The sequence below is a fragment of the Rattus norvegicus genome, chromosome 11, assembly GCF_036323735.1.
Source record: "Rattus norvegicus strain BN/NHsdMcwi chromosome 11, GRCr8, whole genome shotgun sequence".
NCBI lineage: Eukaryota > Metazoa > Chordata > Mammalia > Rodentia > Muridae > Rattus > Rattus norvegicus.
This window is the reverse complement of record NC_086029.1, coordinates 85,114,560-85,135,990: the sequence shown is the minus strand read 5'-3', so window position 1 is coordinate 85,135,990 and position 21,431 is coordinate 85,114,560.

Below are 21,431 nucleotides of genomic sequence, written 5' to 3'. Positions count from 1 at the left end.
TCTGATGGAGGTAAATTTCATAAGGCCTTTAGACCAAGAACTATAGCCAACTTAATGACTTCCGAGAGAGGGAGACTTGCCACTCCTAAGGTTGCTCCCCTAACTGGCTATCCATACTAAGTGGTTAGTCCTGAAATCATATAAACACAAGCAACAAAATGAACTCAGCAAGTTGTGCTTATGTATTTGTATGAAAACATACACACATACATGCACTTATTTATAACAATAATCAGAAAAAGAAGAGGCTACCAATTTGAGAGTGAACTTGGAGGCACATAGAAGAAGCTGGCGGGAAGGTACTTGGAATGGGATAGAGGAAAGAGAAGCGGGGAAAGGGATGGCCTTATATTTTAATTAAAATGCATACAATGCAAAATAATAAATCAATAAATATAAAAGTTAAATAATTCCCATATACAGACTGATTACCTCATTGGATATCTTTCCAATAATTTTTTATTCAATTTATAACTCAATTGCAAACCCCCTTTCTCCTCTCTTTCCAGTCCCATCCTCCACTCTTTGCCTCCTCCCCTTCTCCTCAGAGAAGGGGAGTCTCCCTTGAGTATTACCCCACCCTGGGTCATCAAGTCCCAGCAGGACTAGGCACATCTTTTCCTACTGAAGTCCAACTAGGCAGTTGAAGTGGGGGAAGGGGATCCAATGTCACTATAGGAACAGAGACACAGACAGCCTCTGCTCCTTTTGTTAGGGGACACACAAGAAAACCAACCTGCCCATTTGCTACAAATGTATGGGGGGGTTAGGTCCAGCTCCTGAATGCACCCTTGTTGGTGTCCCAGGCTTTGTGAGTCTCCGTGGCCTCATTGGATATTTGGTCAATGCCTGTCTGTACAAATTGAAGGGTGAGGGTTAATAAAATAATATTTCTTATAAACCCGTAGTAGCTTTAAGCATGTAACAAGCATGCTGGTCTCTGCTTAGTTGTGGTCCAGCACATTAGGAAAAAGGAGTCAGATTTGGGTCATTAAACTAGGCTATATTAAAATTTCAAACCAATATGCAATCGTGCACATTGTAATCAACTAACAAAACATTTGTTTAAAAGACCTGAGTGATGAAGGTTCCTAAAAAGTGGAAACTGGAGGAACTGAGAGTCTACGTAGTGAAAGCCTAAGCATTGTCACTGTCCTGTTGTAGACCCGACAAAGCAATCGCAAGGCAGGTGGGGATGTAAACTCCAGAGAAGTACACAAAAGCTACAGCTCATTCCCGAAGCCTGGGAATTGGGGTCAGTCCATAGGTGCTGCACATTGGGTATGCTACACCATCATATAGCCCGCCATTGCTCTTCAGACCAGCTGTTTCTGCTCTTCCAGATGGCTATGCAGAGGTGGTAAGTATTCCAGTAGCTGGCAGTTCACACAACACCACAGGGCTTTAGTGGCCTATGTGCACCAAATGCCTATTTCCAGATGAATGCTAAAACAAAAGAAAATATTATCTTACTTATACTAAAATTAGAGACACTAGCTGACTTCTGTTTATCTGGATTTCCCAGGCAACTGATGTAGTTCGCTATTCTAATAATCCCCTGTATTAATATCTATATCTAAAAAGTATGAAATGTTACAAGATTAATTTTTTTTTATTTTATTCAAAATTTTAAATTCCAGGATTCAAAATTTAACAGTTAGGCCCAGTGGAAGAAGAGTGTATCCGCACTGCCAGCTTCAGATGGGGATTATGGTCACTGAACTGGAGAGTTGGAACAGATGCTCATCTTAGATGAGCATCTGAGGTCAGTAGTCCTAGAGCAAGTTCGTATTGGTCCATGTTGTCCACATGGGTAACGTCTCACACCAGCACTCCAACCAATATGTGAAGCCTTCTGTATTTCCTTGTAGTGGTGACTAAGATAAAGACTTAATCCCTTTTGGGAGTTCTGAATTTGATAACCCTAAAAAAATAAATATTTATTATCTGAAAAATATCAAATTATTTTATGTATAAAATTGATGATTCATAGCCAAATTAATGGTTACAGGATTTTGCTCTAAATTCATGCATATCAATTAATATTTGTGTAGACTGAATGCATAAGAAACTACACGTGAAACTTACCATATTTGCAAGGGACTATTATGACAATAACAACACATCCAAACGGCATGACCTTATTTACGTTCTGATGTCGGCTCATTGTCCAGACATAAGGGTAAGTCATGAAATCTTCTGATCACTGATCATACGTGATTCTCGGATATTAGGAACACATTGCTTTGGGATGTTAACCCTGTCAATGCTCTAAAGTGTAGGACGGAAGCCAGTGCTTAAGTACAGGTTGAATCGTGACACCAGAGTCATTTAGTGTGTTCTCTTCCTCTTCTCCACTTTCACGTGAGTCCATTCCACGTGTTTAAGACATTTGAAGTGGATCCCCAATGCACCCTCATAAATGACGCTTGCTCTTGACTGAGTTTAGTGCTGCCTTTACTATTGACTGTGACACTGACTCATTCATCATTCTTGAGGACGTTTGGTAGAAGATAGGCTAACCGAGCTACCGGTCTAAGAAAGTAAATTTCAATGGCTAAATTGTCTGTGAGATGACATGTGCATGCAGCTGCTGTTGTTTGTCCTCCCTAACAAGTTGTGTGTTGAAGGCTTGGTCCTCAGCGTGATGATGTAAGAGCTGGTAAGACTTTTAGGAAGTGGGGTGGGGCTGGAGAGATGGCTCAGTGGTTAAGAGCACCAACTGCTCTTCCAGAGGTCCTGAGTTCAAATCCCAGCAACCACATGGTGGCTCACAACCATCTGTAATGGAATCCGATGCCCTCTTCTGGTGTGTCAGAAGACAGCTACAGTGTACTTATATATAATAAATAAATAAATCTTAAAAAAAAAAGGAAGTGGGACTTCCTGGGAAGTTCTAAAGTCATTGGGAATCTTGATTTTGAAAAGGCATGAGGGGCACTGAGTTAATTCTTATGGGAGAGCTGTTCTAAATTGAGTAACCATGACCATGCCTCTCTCTCCGCCATCTTGTTTAGAGGTAGGATGTCTTCCTCCTACATGTGATTCTGCTGCTGTTGCTACTCTTTTAATGTGAGAACCTCACCCCAGGCCAATGCACAGGGTTCCACTGATCTTAGACCTTGAACATCCAGAGCCATAAGGAAAGCAAATCTTTCTCTATAAAATTTGTTCATCTTGGGTGTTTATTTTTATTATAGTAGTGAAAGCTGGACTGACATACACGGTAGTGCACATGTAGTGTCTATATGTCTGTACATATGTGCTAAGCATGTGTGAGGGTCAATTTAAAGTCACAATGTAATTAGGTAGACTATTACTCAGATAGCTGGTAAAACATTTCTGTTGCCCAGTGAGATGGGCCTTTCTACCAAGCCCAATGACTTAAGTTCAATTCCAAGAAGACACACAGTGTAAGGAAAGAACCAAATGCAACAAGATGTCTTCTGACTTTCATGTGTGCACCAGGACATCACACATGCTAGAATAACAGACAAAATGAGTAAAACACAAAACCTTATCTTTTATTTGCTTTTGGAGGTATTTTTAAGTGATAACAATATTTGCATCTAGAGACAAAATAAAGAACTTTAATCTCACTAAAAGGACAGGTATGATCCAAGTTGTCCACAATTTGAATAAGACAAAACTGTGGGGAAAGAGATAAATTCATTCTCTCATTTAAGACTTGAACATTCATAATCTTCTTCCCAGAACACCAGGTTCTTGAGTCTTGGACGATGGAACTTTGACCATCAGTACCCACTGCCCATTCCAGGCTTTTCCACTTCTCCATCTTATAAGAAGGTGCATCACAAAACTTTGGACTCCGTAATCATGCCAATCAGTCCTCTAAATATTTCTTAGTTTGCTAAATCTGCATAGATATTCTCATTTCTATCTCTTGTGAAAATCTGAGTTAATATTGCATGTTAGCAAATATTCAAACACATCGAAAGCTCTCTAGTCAACCCCTGATGGAGGAATATCCTAGATCACATTGCCTGTGCCCATGTCTGTGGGGGCACTGTTTTGATTGATAATTCATGTGGGAGAGTCTAACCTATTGCAGAAATTATTTAATCCCAATCTGGGATTTCTACCCTACCCTTTGACTGTTTAGTTCCTGGATAAAAGATATACATGACCTTTATATTTATGATAAGCTTTAAACAGCACACGAGCTAGGCAGCTATCTCCTCCCTCTGTTGTAAAAATCTACTTTCCTGTTGATAACTCTGAGTTATTATTTACTATATTTTATCTGGGCTGCTCTTGACTCCAGTCGGCCAGCCCTCTGTGCTGCCATATTTGCTCGAACTCTCCTAACCTGTGGTGGCTTCTCTTTCCTCCTCCTCTTGTATCCTTTTTTTGCCTCATGCTTTTTCTTTGACTCCAAGCCGCAAAAACCAAAATCGCATCTATGTCTCTTCTGCCCAGCTATTGACTGTTGACATCTTTATTTACCAATCAAAAATAATTTGGGGGCAAGGTCTACATCCATCTCTGAGACAACCAGTTTCTAGAGGCCAGCACTTAACATTCCAATAGATAACAAAAGACTATACCTCAACACTAACCCATGTGATGGCACCATCCCTAGACAGGTGGGCCTGGGCTTAATAAGAAAGCCAGTTAATAATAGACAGGAAAGCAACTCAGCACGAAAGCCAGAAAGCAGTTTTCTCCATGATTCTTGTCTCCAGGTTTCTGTCTTTAGTTCCCACCCTCACTTTTCTCATTGATAGCTTATGACTGGGAAGTGCAAGCCAAATAAACGCCTCCTCAACAAATTGCTTTTGGTCAGAGTGTTTTGTCACAGCATCAAAAAGAAACTGTAACACCGAGTCAACTATTTTCGGCCCTAGGAATCAATAGTGATAAATAATATAGAATGCTCACTTTCCTTTGATTCTGTGTTCTATTCTTCAGAGTGAGATTTAATAAGAACATCCCTATATACTCCAGAGATTTTTCTGTAGAAAATAGGACACATGCTAACATCTTGCTTACTCATTTTCCCCAGACATCAATCTGTCTACCCACCCATCCACCCATCCACCCATCTATCCATCCCAAACTCACTGTTTCCTCAGATAACATAAAATCTACCGTTTTCCCCATCACTCTTTATGAGTTCAGTGGTATTAAGCACAGTTGCATTGTTCTGGAATCATCAATATCACCCATCTCCAGGATCTTTTCATCTTTTTCAGTGGAAATTCTGCACGCACACACATAGACACACACAGACACAGACACACAGACACACACACACACACACACACACACACACACACACGATTCTTCTCTGCCCATGGCAAGTGTGGTCTACTGCTGGTCTCTGTGTATTGCCTGCATAAGGTATTTCATGTAAGTACGTGGCAACACTCTGTACTTGTTCCCTGTGACTGACTTCTCCTAGGCTTCAAAGGTCATCCATATTGTACCGTGTATAAATATTTCCATACTTTTAAAAGCTGAGTGATATTCCATTATGAGTGTATCATATGTAGTGTATGTGTTCAGCATGTGGGTAGTTTCCATCTGTGTTCATTTGCTTTCTTCTGCTGGATAAACACTACGACTAAAAGCAACAGAGGGGAAAGGTTAGAAAGGAACTCAGGCAGGAACTGGGTGGCAGGAACTGAGGGAGAGCTCATGGAGGCATGCTCCTTACTGGCTTGCTCTGTGTAGTTTGCTCATCCTGCTTTCTTGTACTACCCAGGAGCACTTGCTTGGGGGTGACATCATGCACAGTAGACCCTCCTATGTCAATCATTCCTTAAAGAAATAGCATCTCACAGACTTGCCCGTAGGCCAATTTGATGGAAGAAATTTCTCAATTGAGGTTTTCTTTTCTTAGATGACTCAAACTTTTGTCAGATGAACAATAGCTAACCAGGATAGCATTTGGCGAATGTGACTGGTACTGCTAAGAAGGTGTACATAAAAATCTCCATCTGCTCTGGATTTTCAATCATGTATACTCAGACATTATATTGATGACAAAATAAAACAAACACCTTATCCAGCTCTAGTTAGTAATTCACATCAAGGAAAGGTAGTAGCTATGAGCTCTACTCTTTCCCTCATGTAGATGTGCATATAATTACTGTCCTTGGCACTCTTTTTTATGCTATAAACTTTTGGGAGCAGGAAGAGTGAGAGTCATGAAGGAGGGGAATGTCTGACTGGCCTTAATATCAACAGTTCTGTCTTAGTCAGTGTCTAAGGGGCTGACTCTCCTTCCACTGTGGTGTGCATCTGTGGGTGTGGACTCACAGATCCTCTGAAGACAGTCTCTACTAGTTATGCGAGATTTCTCACTCTTCTGCTTACATCTCATTTTACCATAGTGCTTTACTGTCTCAGGTCATTTCTGCAGTTCTATTTTCTATGTGATGTTTGGATGCTTTTAGGTGTTCATTCAAACAATTCTTATTATTCAGTAGCTCCGGCCTGAGCTTGGAACATGGGCTTGTTGGTTTTCTAAAGAAGAGTATTATAACTGGGGTGGTGGGCATGACAAAGTAAATGGAATCATCTTCTTGTTAAGTTCTTGTACTTCAAAGTAGAACACTCCATTACATAAGAAACTGAACCCAAAAGGATGCGTCTCAGCACTGTTGCCTATGCCTGTCTCTGGAATTACCTACACACAATCATATGACGTGCTGATTTCGGAATTTCCATGTGCTTTGCCTCACTTCTGCCCCCTTACGTTAACTCCACCTCCCAATCCTGGCAGAAGTTCTATGCAGCTGTGTTCAGAGACTTCTAAGAACTATTTCAGTTTCGGTACTTTATGACTTTTTCTTCATTGTTTGACATGAGGATTTAGTATGTCAGCGATATTAACTTTAGGGGGTGTGGGTAAATGTCAAAATGTTGCGAAAGGAAATTTATCTCTGGACTCTACAGTGTGTCAAACTATAATGAGGTCAAAAGAAATCATTTTCACATTTGCTTTTAATGCTTCAGGACTGTGATGGTTAGAAAGACCCATGTCGTGTGACTACTTCTGACACCTGGAAATGCAATTTGTACCCCTGCAATTTCTGCTTTCAGTTTGATGTTGAGTGATTCTTTGGAGGATGTTGTGTAGATTGTTCGTACAACTGGAACACTCCATCCTTGCAGAAGGCTCAGAAAACTCTAATAGTCCATGAAACTTATAAGGTTAGGGAAGTTAAGGAAAATGGCCAGACGCTTACCCACTCATCCCTATCCCTCTAAGCAAGCACTAATTAATTGCCAAGGGAGAGGATACACTTATGGTTCCCCCTCCCACCTGTGCAGGGAGTGCCACCAGTGCTACTTTCATGAGTCATCATCCTTGCTTGAGCGGGCTTTTTGGTGACTTAGAGTGATTTTGAATCAGCCATGTTCCTGTAAGTGAATTCAATATTAACTCACTTGTTCACCAAGCTAGACATGGGTGAAATCTTTTCTTTGGCCTGTTGTTAGTGTCGTATCTGAATAGACATTTGTTCATGCCCTCCAAAGTCAAGCAACAGCATAATTTGCTGTTATCTTTAGAGATAGTCCACCTGTATGAATTTTATTTGGTGTGCGTGTAAAAGCTTCTCTTACTATGTCTGTCTCTTGCAGGCCATCTGTTCTAAGTAGAGTTCTGCATCATCTCCCTCATTTGAATTGTGGCTTTAATCCCCCCAGTTCCTTGTTTTCACATTAAGAAGGGGTCTACGTCACTTTCTGAAATTTGCTCTTCTGTCAGGAAGGATAGGAGCATATTTTTTTTTTCAAAATTGCCAAGTGTTGTGCAAACGTTTGTTAGGGAGCCTTCAGATTCCTGAAAGTGTTGTTTTATAGACTTTCAGTTAAATGGTAGTCCACTGTATGGGGGAAGAAGAAGAAGAAGAAGAAGAAGAAGAAGAAGAAGAAGAAGAAGAAGAAGAAGAAGAAGAAGAAGAAGAAGAAGAAGAAGAAGAAGAAGAAGAGAGGAGGAGGAGGAGGAGGAGGAGGAGGAGGAGGAGGAGGAGGAGGAGGAGGAGGAGGAGGAGGAGATGTGAAATGGCTGAGCTAACTGGTACCTGAGACAGAGACACTCACTGTGCTTGGTATGGTCAGGAGGAGGCAGTCAGAAGCCTGTGGCCTGCAGGTGGGATGGGGAGCATGTAAAAACGGTGATGAACGCCTTCGGTGAATCCATTACCACGGCCTATAAATCAAGGGAAGAATGGGCTGTATTTCAGATTCCAGATAATCTCTCCTTAAAGTTCAGTCTGGCCCATTTCATTTGAAAAGAATTAGCCAACATCTGGTGCTATCTAGTTCTTCCCTGTCCTCAAACACAGACTTCTCACTTGAGCAAGCATCAATAGTAACCAGGTGGGCAGAAGAAGATGAAGGCTGCATGTGCCACGGGTCCACAACAGCCATGATGGCTGTCATGATGAGGACCAAACATAGCTGATATAGCAAATGATTGAATTACACAAGGAGGAAAGATTCCTGCAATGTGTAAATCTAGACTGCTATAAAGACGCAAATCAATGCACTGCAGCTTTTCCTCAGGCACATTTAAAGTATGAGTGTGATGGGCATGTTGACAGAGACCTGTAATCTCAGCACGTGGGAGGATGAAGGCAAAGGGTGAAGGGTTCAAGTAGAATCTTCTACTACATAGTAACTTCTAGGCCAGTGGTATTGGGTTGGAGAAGGTAGGGGTGGGGCCAGAGGGAGGTTGTGTATGAGACACTGACTCAAGTGAAACAAACAAAAACTAAAATGATTTAAAAAACAGTAGCTGTTATTATTTTAGAGTAAGGAACAGACTTATACACTAACAGGAGAATATTAGCTTCCTAGATTCATGCTGTGAATTGCAGCCAAAATTCTCAATTTAAATATTGGAGTTCTGATTCCCAGGTCAATCAGATTCTCACTATGTTTGAGACAAGTCTTTCAAGAGGTGATAAAGTCAAGCCACGCTGTTAAAATGGGTCCTAGTCCAATAGGACCTGATACTGATAGGAATAAGCAGGGACCCCTATTTAGAGCTTCTGGCTCTGTACAGGGCTCTCTGGTAGTTAAAGACCAAGGACAAAGGAGATCTATGAGCAAAGAGCAGGTGGCCACAGTTGCTAATAGGGCAGCAGCTACCATCAGAAAAAAACTGTGACCCTAGCTGGATGGAATTGATAGCCAAGAACTGGAACCAAGAAACTTAGCAGAGGACTGTAATGCCTGGCATTAAGTACCTCATACACTGTGATCATCACAGATAGCACTTCTCCACACCCGACCCTGACTGCCAAATCCAGGTTAATATCATTGTTTGTTCCCATTTGAAGACATAGCAAGAGCATGCCATTAGCTGCATTCCATGATTAGGTTAAGAGAGTTCTGAAGAGTCTATTCCTTATTTCCTCAGCATATCACAGGGTTAGCTCTGGCTGCCAGGATCAGGGGAAGGATGTTCACGTTGCGCTGCAAAGGCATCGTGTTCCTGAGGTGGGATAAACACATCCCTAACTGTGTCTTCTAATTTACATGTTGCCTGTTTGAAAAAGTCCAGCTTCATTTGTCTACCAGCCTAACAATTTCAGGTGTTCAGTGGGCCTTTCTCTTGGTGGTTCTGTCTAGACGTTTACTCTTGGGATCAGCTTCAATGCTATACCTATTAGCATGTGCGCAAGTGTAGCAGTCATGGGAACTGAGGTAGGAAAGACCCTGATTCAATTAGAGCAGGATTAGAGCAATGTGCCCACCCTCATGATATGAAGATAACATCAGCCTTAGGCAAAAGCTTCATGAGCTGGAAGTGTTTATATGGTGGTGGGTGGCTTGTTGCCCTAAAAAGATATTGAAGTCAGAAACCACTACTGGTTCCCCTACACCTGACTGACTGACACAGCTCCTTCAGCTTAGCTGATTTCCCATGGTTCCCCTGATCATCTACGGCCATCTATTCTAGATTAGTTTTAACCACAATTCTCCCACTATGCCGTTGGGTTTTCTCCATCACAGCACATTTCTTTTTTTTCTTCCACTTTTATTAAATTGGGTATTTCTTGTTTACAGTTCAAATGTTATTCCCTTTCCCAGTTTCCTGTCCATCAGCCCTCTAACCCCTCCCCCTTCTATATTGGTGTTCCCATCCCCATCCACCCCCCATTACTGTCCCCCAACAATTCTCTACACTGGAGGTCCAACCTAGGCAGGACCAAGGGCTTCCCCTTCCACTGGTGCCCCAACAAAGCTATTCATTGATTCCTATGAGGTCAGAGTCCAGGGTCAGTCCATGTATAGTCTTTAGGTAGTGGCTTAGTCCCTGGAAGCTCTGGTTGCTTGGCATTGTTGTTCTTATGGGGTTGCAAGCCCCTTCAGCTCTTTCAATTCTTTCTCTGATTCCTCCATCAGGGGTCCCGTTCTCAGTTCAGTGGTTTGCTGCTGGCATTCGCCTCTGTATTTGTTGTATTCTGGCTGTGTCTCTCAGGAGCCATCTACATCCGGTTCCTGTCGGCCTGCACTTCTTAGCTTCATCCATCTTATCTAATTTGGTGGCTGTATATGTATGGGCCACATGTGGGGCAGGCTCTGAATGGGTGTTCCTTCAGACTCTGCTCTAAACTTTGCCTCCCTATCCCCTCCTATGGATATTTTAGTTCCCCTTTAAAGAAGGAGTGAAGCATCCGCATTTTGGTCATCCTTCTTGAGTTTCATGTGGTCTGTGCCACAGCACATTTCTATTGTGTGTTAGAGCTGTTGCCCCTCTTTAGTACTGATTAGACTACCAACACTGCTAGGACAGAAATCACGATTATCTCAATTCTCTATTGCAACACCATTGTCTAGCAGAGTGCCTAACACATAAAACATTTGATAAATATTTGCTGTAGACCGAAGACACACTGATAAATATGCGTCTTGGAAGAAAAAGGTAATTGCAAATGCTTTCAAGCACATAAGCATGGACACTTGGGACAATGTTCACGCTAGTCTGTCACCCATGCCCAAGTCTTTATTAACTCCAATATCCAGGGACAGAGAGTGCTGCTGCCATTGCAGATTATAGAACAGTCACTGGATTACATTTGCGAACACGTGCGATTATTATGACTACCACACTTTCCTCCCATTCTGCAGCTAGGCATGGCCTTTTTTTTTGATAGAGGTCTAAACAGATTTTTCTTTCTTTTCTTTCTTCCTCTTGAATCCTGTAGCTGAATGGTTAGCTACTATTGCAGATATCTTGCCTTGCATCTTCTTCCCAAGAAAACTGATCTAGGATTGGGAAGAAGGTGGAGAGCCACACAGCCACCGTGGGGTCAGTCTGCCACACACTCTCTAGCTCGACTCATTGACTACTCATCAGGAAAGCAGGCCTTGAGTCTCTCCTCTAAATTTTACCTTTCTGTTTTCTCTGGAATCTATTAATGGAATGCCTATCAGTACACATGGTGGCAACAGAATAAGATTTGGACTCTTACATACAGGGGCTGGACCTAGGTCCCCCACGTATGTAGCAGATGAGCATGTAGCTTGGTCTTTATGCAGGTCCCCCAACAACTGGAGCAGGGGCTGTCACTAAAGCCGATGCCTGCTTATGGATCCCATTCCTAATTGGACTGCTTTGTCTGGCCTCAGTGGGAGAGGATGCACATAGCCCTACAGAGACTTGATGTGCCAGGGTTGGGGGATAACCAGGAGGGGCCTCCACCCTCGAAGAGGAGGAGGAATGGAGGACAGAGGATGGAGTTGTGACCAGGAGAACAGGGGGAGGGGGTAGTGATCAGAATAAGTAAGTAAGTAAGTAAATAAATAAATAAATGGATATGTATGTATGTATGTATGTATGTATGTATGTATTTGGGGTCTTCATTTTAGGATCCAGATGAACCATCATGAAGGCCGATACCTCACACACGGTATCTCTCTGCTTCCCAAGTGGCACTGGCTTACAGCTCATAAGGTATCTCTATTGCATTCGAAGTCCCTCAACGACAGGAGTGGGATTCCTCACTAATCATAAAGCTCTTCCCAGGATGAACTGGGTAAAAAGAGGTTGTCCAATTTCCTTGGGTACTGACTTGCTTCAGTGCTTTGCAGGTAGTACCAAGTATAGTACTATGAGAACCAGGATTCCTCTCATGGTACCAAGTACAGTACTAGAAGAATCAAGATTTCTCTCACTGAACTACAAAGGGTATCACAGAGCTCATCTAGTATGCACAGAGGTGACAAGAATGAATGAGACAAAGGTTTTGTATTTTTAATCTTTGATTGTTTTTATCGTTAAGTATCTTGATGGAGATACTATTGCTGTGACGAAACACCATGACCAAAATCAACATGGATGGAAATGACTTATTTACCTCACAGTTCCATATAACAGTTCATCATCAAAAGCAGTGAGGGCAGGAACTCAAGCAGGGCAGAAACCTGGAGGCAGCAGCTGATGGAGAGGCCATGGAGGACTGCTGCTTACTGGCTTGCTTTCCCATGGCTTGCTCAGTCTGCTTTCTTATAGAAGCCAGGACCACAAGCCCAGGATCACCACTTACAATGGGCTGGATTCTTCTCCATCAATCACTAATTAAGAAATTACCCTATAGGCTTGCATACAGACAGATCTTATGAAGGCATTTTCTTAATTGAAATTCCCTCTTTAAATGACTTTAGCTGTGTCAAGTTGACAGAAACTAGCCATCACAGAAAGGTCTTAGCAAAACTCTAACAATAGCTTCTCAATGCTTCTCAAAACTTCTGGTCCATATTTGAGAAGCATTATATGCTTTTAAGCATTCTAGTCTCTATGAATTAATTAATTGAACAAATATTTACTAGGAATATCCAATAAACCAAGCTATAGAGGCCTCTAGAGTGGATGCAAAATGGGTTGTTCAAGAGCCCAATCCTGCCTCAGCTGGAGACAGACTCACATGTGAGGTATGCGAAGCTGGGAAAGGCTGCAGCTGTGCCTTACCCGACCGCCTCATCTCCCACAATCCTGCAAATCTTTTAAAGCCAAGGTAAATCTTTTCTCTACAAACCATTAGGTGCTGTGTTCAAAGCAAATCTCGTTTTATCTCTCTCCCCCTCCAGGTTATAGAGTAACTGATATTTACTGTCACGTGGCTTATTTCATATTCTTCTATTTATTACTATGTGTGCAGTGTGTGTGTGTGTGTGTGTGTGTGTGTGTGTGTGTGTCCATCCATGGATATGCATTTCCAGTGTTTGGCACTCAGAGGCCAGCTTAAAGGAGTTTATTTTCTCCTTTCGCCTTCATATAGGTTCTGGGAATTAAACTCAGGATACCAGGCTCCTGCCGCAAGTGTCTTGACCTGCTGAGACATCTTGCCTATCCCTGATTTTAAATTCTCGAATAGCAGAGGTTGTTCTTAGCCATTATGGAATCCTCCAGTTCGGCTACCATAGTGTCTTTCATGTAGTAAACACTGAATATTTGTTGCGCTGAGATGAAGCTAATAACACTAATCAGATTAGTTCTTGAGGAGTTTCGTGACTTCGGTGATGTAGACAGAAAAATTGGATAAAAACAATCCACTTCCAATTAATAGTCTTACTCTGGGGCAAGAAATTACTTGTTTGAATTCAGACAAAGACTACATGAGAGTTTTAATTTTAATATCACTAGAGTCGGTGGATGTTGCTTTCGTGGAACACAAAAGGCTTTTTGGCATTATTGGTTGTCACGAAGCTTTGGAAGAAACAGACTCTGATTTACCCTGTAACGTTAACGAACATAGCTTTTCTGCCAGCTCTCAGTGACTGCCTGTGTTTAGGAAGGAAGGTAGGGGCTGCAGTACGGGAAAGCAGGTACATCAGAGACACATCTTGTGGCGATAGAAAATAGACTTGCTGATAGAGGTAGGAACTAAGAAAATAAAAAGCAAAGATAGAAGGAGGAGGTGAGCAAGAGCAAGACAGACTTGACTGAGACAAGGGCCCCAGGAAACAGCAACACATTCCTGAGAGCCTCGCCTCAGGAGCGGTGCTGTTGGGTCAGCTGTGGTGCCGGAGGCTCCCCCCACTGAGCCTGAATTTACCCCAGACAAAGATGTTTACTGTGAGACAAAGAAAAATCCTAGAAGTTTAAAACAACTGTCTATTAATATTTTGAAGTGAAAACAATTTCTGGAAACTGATAGGGTATAAAGTGCATTAGAAGGAAGAGGTTGAGTAAAGATAGGGGCTTTGAGGTCACTGCGTGTGACGGGGGAGGGGCTGAGGGTGGGTTAAGATAGAAGGATAATAAGAAGCAAGGCTGTTTGCTGAGACATGGAGTTATCCTGGAAAGCATTTTCATTTACAGCAGCTCGTTCTGTCCTGATTTCCTACAGACTCTGTCTCCATTCACGATCCCTGGCTGTAATAATGAACCCTAATTTCACATGATCACCGTGGTTAGAGCCTGCAGACAAACAGAACCGACAAAGATGGCTCTCCTTTGAAAAAACTCTTTGTGATTTTAATTTTTCACACACTCATGAAACACAGCTGAAAGGGTTGGTGATGAAGATAATTTGGTATTGTTATCTGCCACGGCGCTGACTTCGACACGGCGTTCCTTACAATGCTGGGTACTTAGGTGTGAACGATTTCCTCGGTATTCCTCCAGAGTTTCCATACCATTGCTGGGGAGTAAAATAGCTCATCTGAGCCCTAGTCAAAGGGTTTTAATCTTTTGCACAGAAAAATGGATTTATAGTATAAATTAATATCTGAGGTATGGCACCTTCTAATAACAGAGAGAATAGGGACTAACACTGGCTTCCAGAACATTTTAACTTTCACCCCTTTTGTGTCAGGCGGAATTAACTACCTAAGTATATATGAACTAGGGTTCATTTAAGGTGACTCTTTGGGGTGTATTTCACTTTGGCCTGTTCCTCAGTTTTCAAAACCAAAAGATATCAGAATACACAAATAAAGCAGCCATTTAAGACAACAATAAGAAACCTCAGATGCTTTTTATTTATGAATTTAGGATCTTTTAAAAAGGCATGCTGTTATAACGTGTACCAGTCCATCCTGTTGAGAAACAAAGGTTCCAGTATGGAAACTAATTTCAAAAAGTTGTTATTCCACACTTTACTTTCTACAAAAAAAAAAAAAAAAAAAAAAAAAGGTTGGAGACTCACATTTCCCAGGGTATGAGTTGAACTAATAATATTCAGTCAACTATGACTCTGAGAATCCAGTACAGATATGGCTTTGTCTCTGATAATTCTCTATCTGGAAGCCAGAGGTTTCCTGTAGCAAATGGCCTCTGCCCGCGCTCCCTCCTTCCTCTGCCTGGCTAGCTGATGGGTGATAGAACCTTGTAACTGAGACAGGACCTAAGTCAGGCACACGGAGACACGGGCATGTTCATATCTAGAGTTCAGTACTGCTCATCTTCGTTTTTCTCTGTTCCAAAGTCAGTGTACTCTTTCCTTTCCTTTCCTTTCCTCTCCGTTCCTTTCCTTTCTTTCCTTTCCCTTCTCTTCCCTTCCCTTCCCTTCTCTTCCCTTCCCTTCCCTTCTCTTCCCTTCCCTTCTTTTCCCTTTCTTTTCTTTTCCTTTCCTTTCCTTCCACAGAGATCCAAGTTTGATTTGGATTAAACTGTTCTGTAAGATAATTCTGTAAGATTTAGCATTGCTAGAACCTGCTCCTGACGCCCGTCTTGAACATAACATTTTCCACAGATTGGCAATCTCAGATCTTGTTACTTTAAGATCTAAGCAAAGCTTTGTCATTTATAAAATGGCAGGCATTGAATACATTTTCTCATCATCCTTTGGATACCACCACATTCTTCCTGAAAGAATTGATTATTTTACTTGGCTCCGCCTTCTGAAATTTCAGTTGCTACCAGCGCAAAGGACTCGGGTGTTCTACACCTCAGTCTGTTCTTACTCCATAGTGTACTGACCGGGGACAAGGCACATGCTTCCTGAGCTGCAGAGATGGCTCAGTTGTTAAAGGGTGAGCTCACCCTACTCTACCCCCAAATAAACCCCAGACTTCATCCAAGTCTCTCAACTAATTCTCTTGTCCCAGCATGGTTTTCAAACTGTCCTTCCACTGCACCTTCAGTGGCTCCCAGTTGGATCCAGAGGAAATTTGTCTCATAGGTGGGGAAGGGACACTAAACGGACTCACGTGAGTGTCTGCTGCTCACATGACATGTAGTCTACCTTCTGCCTTGCTTTCCCCAAGTGACCGCTCTGCTCTGCCAGAGAAGTAGCTTGGATTCCTCCCTCGACTCTGTGAACTCTGTGACTGGGGGAAAACAGGTCCTTCAGGCTCACAGGTCCTGGCTGGCGACTGAAATACAGCAACCCTGTCTTTGTGGCTTCCTTTATCCTGAAGAACTTTACAGCAAGTGTAAGTTCTGTAAGTGTTTACATTCTAAAGATACAAAAACGTGGGTCTTTTCTCTTACTATTTGTGAAAGGAAATTCAGGAGGGAGCTACTTCAGGGTGCTTTTACCTGCACTCTTCATTCTGCCACCTATGTGCCCTCCCCTGTTGAAGTTGTCCTTCAACAGCTTCAACTACATTGTCATGGTGTCAAACTGCTTTCCTAAATATCTCTAGGTTTAGGCCCAGAGACAAATGATACGCCCAGCCTTTATCTGAGAAACCTTTCTTTGCAGCAAACGTCAGCAAACGCCAAGATTCGTGGCTGAGCAAGAAGCTCAAGGTGCCAAGAATAAGTTACTTGATATTTGAGTGCCCCACCCTAAATAAGACACTTATACCATCCCCTTTAAGTCAAGAATATTGATGAGGAAGTCTTAGAAAGAGTGTAAGAACCACAGGATGGGGAGAAAGGATACAAAATGCTCTATTCTGGATATCACATTCAGTGCAATCATGAACTCATAGCAGCTGAGATCACGAGCGCCTGCCCTGCACAAGACACTCCATCATGGGCAGATGCCTTCCCCCTTCACTATGAACCAGTGCCTCCTGGTAGATTCTAAGGGACGAGGAGTCAATGCTCTCGGTTGAGTACTGTCTGGTGAGCCCACCAGCCTCCAATGGATGTGGCACAGCTATAGAAACAATCTTGATTAAACTCACAAAACAAAAGAAAGAGACACAGATACGGGAGAGGGATTTAGAAGGAGCGGGAGGGGTAGACAGAAGTGGGAACTAAGAGAGGTTGCTCTGTGAGCTTAAGAAAACATGTAGCACATTACTGTCAAAGAACAAGTTAAATAAATAGAAACTGTAACTGGAAGCTTGTTCTACCAACCCTCATCTGTCAAATTTGAGTCATTATGTTTTGTGTGTGCAATGGCTCCCGAAAGCCCATTGCCTGGAGGCTTAGTCCCCTACCCGGACAACTATTAAAACTATTGTTTCAATGGTTAAAGCAAGGGTCTCATTAAAAGGAAGGTTAAGTCGTCGCTGGTAACAAGGCTGTGCTGGTGATGTGATTCAAACCGCCTTTGTGCTTTCTTTGAGCCCCTGGATGACATAAAGTGAACAGATCTTTACCATGTGGTAGGTGGTCGGTCTGGGGCTGCTATATATTCAAATGCTAAATAAATACTGGCCCCAAGGGGATCTGGCTGCCCCCTGATGAGGAGATCCTCACATACACCAAATGATGCTATGTAAACCTTACCCCCAGCCCCAAGTTACCCCTGATTGGTTAATAAAGTTGCCTACACCTGAGCTGGGAGGAAGAGAGGGGGCAGATAGAAGGTTTACCAGGCTTGAGATCTGAGGCAGGGACAATGGGAGAGCTAGGAGGAAAAAGGAAGGAAGTCACCGTGGGGGAGATAGATCGTGAGCACATGACCATGAGGCCAGGCCTGTAGGAGAGTGAGGAGGAAGAATGAAGTCACCATGGGGGAGATAGATGGTGAGCGCATGACGGTGAGGACTGACTGATGGAGAGGGAGCAGCCCAGCAAAACATGGCAAGTGATATCTTGGGGATTACCACAGGGAAGTAGCAAGATAGCACAGAGGGTTAATATCTACCCAGCTCTAGTGTTCTTAAGCTTATTACAAATATAAACATTACTGTGTCCTTTATCTGGGAACAATATGTTTAGAAGAAGATATTTAAAGACAAGGGTTCATAGCAACTCCCAGAGTAATAATTACCATAACATCACATGATCCTTACCACAACTCCATATGATCCTGGCTAAAATGGTTCACCAGCGGCACAGGCACAAAGCCACAGAGCCAATGACTACGGACTAAAACCCCCAAACTTTCAGCCAAACTTTCCTCCTTAGAAGTTCATTTTCTCAGGTGTTTTGTCATAGTGAGGGGCAACAGACAAAAGAGCTCTCAATTCTCTCTACAAATTCTATTTCTTAAGAAGGTGGGAGCAAGGTCTTACAAAACTGGTTCAGCATAACCAGGATGGCTACATCATAGTTGGTTTTAAATACCACACATCCTTGGCTACTTACAAGAACCTTTCTCTCTGGGAATTTTGCTGTCTTTATTCATCCATCTTGGCAAATTCTTTTCCATCCATCACAGAGGCCGAGCTGGTCAAAAGCTCAAATGAGGGAGGTCGTGCAGGGGAAATAATGGTGGTTAGTAAAATCAACTGTATTATCTGACCTCAGCAGAGGCTGATGACGGAACCAGACAAGATTACCAATGAAGGCACCAAGGGTAGAGAGGGAGTCCAGGAGATCTATCTGAATGTCTAAGAAAAAAAAAAAGTACCTTTAGATGGGTGGTAAGTTTTAGCTATACTTTGGTCTGCTTAGGGTAAAATATTAAGTTTGGGTATTTAATTATGTTACCCACTTAAAAATACCAATAGAAAGGCTTGTGATCAAGGTCCTAGGATATTATTCTCACAGAATACCAGAGCGGACTTTACCTACAGGAGAGGCTGTTTGCATGAGGAGACATCATAAATCCACTCAGTGCTAATAGCGCGCAATGAAAACCCCTTTCAGAAGAGAGATTTTGCACACAAAGAGCCCCAAGGGAAGAGACGGCACTGGAAACATCCATCACATAAGGAAAGGGTGTTTAGAAAATTGCTCTTCTGACTCCGTCCATCACGTTATCAGAGGCCGCTGAGCTAATCCATTTACCAGCATTGAGCACAAGCCCGAGGACAAACGCAGAAGGATGCCGCAGGGAGGGTTTTCAGCAGGGCCTCTTAGGGGTTCCTGTGGGCTCTGGAGAGATGCTCATAACAACGGGGAGTAGTGAGTGCCGTTCACACAGCAACATGCAGCTGCCTGCAGCTTTTCAAATCTGAGCCGCCGCTTGGTTCCTAAGTCTATGAAGGATCATTTGTTTCCTCGTGACATTAATACACGCTGAAGCTCCGCCCCTGCCTCATCAACGGCATAGGAACTTGTGATCCACCCGTGGTTTAACACCAAGATGCAATCTCATGTCCCTGAACGTCAGCGTGGTTTATAAACTCTCCATAAGAGAAAAGGTGCTAATTAGAAATGCTACGGCGCTTATAGGGGGAAAAAAGTCATAATATTACGTTCTCGGCATTTCTAATTTCCCAAAGGAGGAAAAGCACAGGCTAAAATAAAAACAATCCCTTTATTTTTACTGCCCTGCTTTTTAAATGTTTTTTTTTTCCATTCCACTTCACTTGAGTTGCTTATGTGCCTGTCCTGAACCACGATAAGGTACGCATTCCCACATGCCATGGAATGAGTCCCTATTTTCACATTGAACTGAATCTTCATTCCAATGGAATGAATCTTTGGGGGGAAAATATATGAGATATAAGACGGGAACGATTTTGGGCACCACATGCTCCAGTCATTTTTGAGGCGTTAGTCATGTATGACACTGAGTGAGAGGAAAAGCTGTGTTGTTAGAAGGGATTCCCAAGCAGACAGCTGCTTTGGAAGGCAAACTGATAGGCCTGTGGCACGGCATTGAGCAGGGTCATTTTGGGGGCTAAAGTGATGGCTTGGTGATGAAAACATTTGCAATTTTTGCAGAGCCACCCAGTACCACACAGCATCTCACCAATGTCTATAACTTCATTTTCAGGTGAATTTCTGGCTTCCTTGGGTACTGTACGTACAGGGTAAGCATACATACATTCAGGCAAACATGCATACACATAAAGTAAAAATAAAAAAAAAACTTTTGAAAAGAGAAGTCATTTTCTATGGAGGATAGATTGTGTTTTCAGTCTCTTCAAGGAACCTACAAACTCATAATATTCTCCTGTAAAAAAAAATGACCTGAGCATGTGATGTTAGTACTACTATTTTCAATTTTTGAGTGGGAACCTATTTTTTTTATAAACAATTATTTATTTTATGTATGTGAGTACAGTGTCACTGTCTTCAGACGCAACCGAAAAAGGTACTGGATCCCATTACAGATGACTGTGAGCCACCATGTGGTGACTGGGAATTGAACTCAGGACCTCTGGAAGAGCAGTTAGTGCCCTTAACTGCTGGGCCATCTCTCCAACTCCGGGAACCTATTTTTGATATAAAATATTATACACATATAATGTATATTTTACATTATGTATGGTGTACAGTCTTCTTTTTTTCCTCAAATAAACAGATGAGATAAGAGCCATACCTAAGCTGTGCAAATACACAGCTGGGCTAAGCCCGGAGTGTTCCTTTCTCTATTCTAACTAACCCCAGGCCTAGGCCTGGAGACTTCTAGCCTCTTTTCAATATAATCTTCCAAGCTGACTATTCGATCTGGCTTCTCTTGGCTTCTGGCTGAATTGCTCTGCTTGGCCTCATACTAACTTTGGCAGTATGATCTAATCTTCTGACTCAATCTTATTCTCTGGCTTGTTCTGTCTTCACCTATGTCTAGCTTGTTCTCTCTGCAACCTGTCTCTGTAAAACTGTCCGGGTCACACAGGCACACTCAGACACACACACACACACACACACACACACACACACACACACACACACTACCCCATCACTGTATCACCCCTTTCTCTCCATGCACTGCTCTTAAATAGCACCTCTTTTCTCTACTCTTCTCCTGAGAGTTGGGTATATCTACTTCTTACTCATTCTGTCAGATTTTTCTCTGATTCATCACTTTGTCTGACCTCTGTTGGACATCACTTTCAAACATGGCTGCTTCCTTCTACAAACTAATTTTATCTCCATTTGTTAAAAATTAAGGGTGTGTATGAAGGGTGTTTCTGTATTCTAGTCAGATCATACTGTAATCTACAGCACGACTGCATTCCAGCTGGATCACATGGACATGGAGGTCTTTAGATATGATCCTTTGCCAGATCAACCATGTTGCTGGATTAAAATTTTGCTACCAATGATGCTTAAGTTTATCACTGAGATTATGGTAAGGGTCATATGGCTTTAGTAATAAATTCCTGCATAAATATACCTTATGTGATGGCATTATCATCTTTGTGTGTTTTGGGTCAAAGTTTCTGTATATGTGGGTGTGGCTGGTTGATAGATTCTTTTG